The sequence below is a fragment of the Balearica regulorum genome, chromosome 11 (genome assembly GCF_011004875.1).
Source record: "Balearica regulorum gibbericeps isolate bBalReg1 chromosome 11, bBalReg1.pri, whole genome shotgun sequence".
Classification (NCBI taxonomy): domain Eukaryota; kingdom Metazoa; phylum Chordata; class Aves; order Gruiformes; family Gruidae; genus Balearica; species Balearica regulorum.
Window position 1 is genome coordinate 17,421,956 of NC_046194.1, and position 436 is coordinate 17,422,391.

Consider the following 436-nt stretch of genomic DNA (forward strand, 5'->3'; position numbering starts at 1 on the left):
GCTAACATCAAAGAACAGCTGACATCATCAGGACAGAATTAGGCCCAAAGTAATATAGTAAACATGAAAGTAAGTAAAGGAGACACTGGCATTGCACTGGCTGGATTATTCACCTCTGTGTTAAGCAAAAAATCAGCAGTAACGGCTTTACTGCTGATAGGCAGTCAAGGCACCCTGTTATAGGGGTAGAACTGCAGAATTATTAAGTGTGGGGGCATGTGCGGCTCTTAAAACCAGATATTTTTTTTTTTTAAAAAGGTGTCTACAGCTAATCCTGGTAGAAACACCAGTTTCCAATTTAGCAAATACAGGGGTTTTTCGGGAACTTGTTTTGTGGTTGGTTTTTTTTAAAGGCACAATGCTATTTTACTAGAACTCCTAGACTAACATTAAAGATGCTTGTAAAACAGGAGAGTTGTTAAAATGTGAAATGCAA

General features: G+C 38.1%; 1 protein-coding gene across 1 annotated transcript in view; it reads left to right on the forward strand.

Annotated features, from left to right (window-relative positions):
• Positions 1 to 436, forward strand: part of NDUFA1 (NADH:ubiquinone oxidoreductase subunit A1) — a 211,783-nt gene that overhangs the window by 23,152 nt on the left and 188,195 nt on the right. The gene's annotated exons all lie outside the window — the stretch shown is intronic.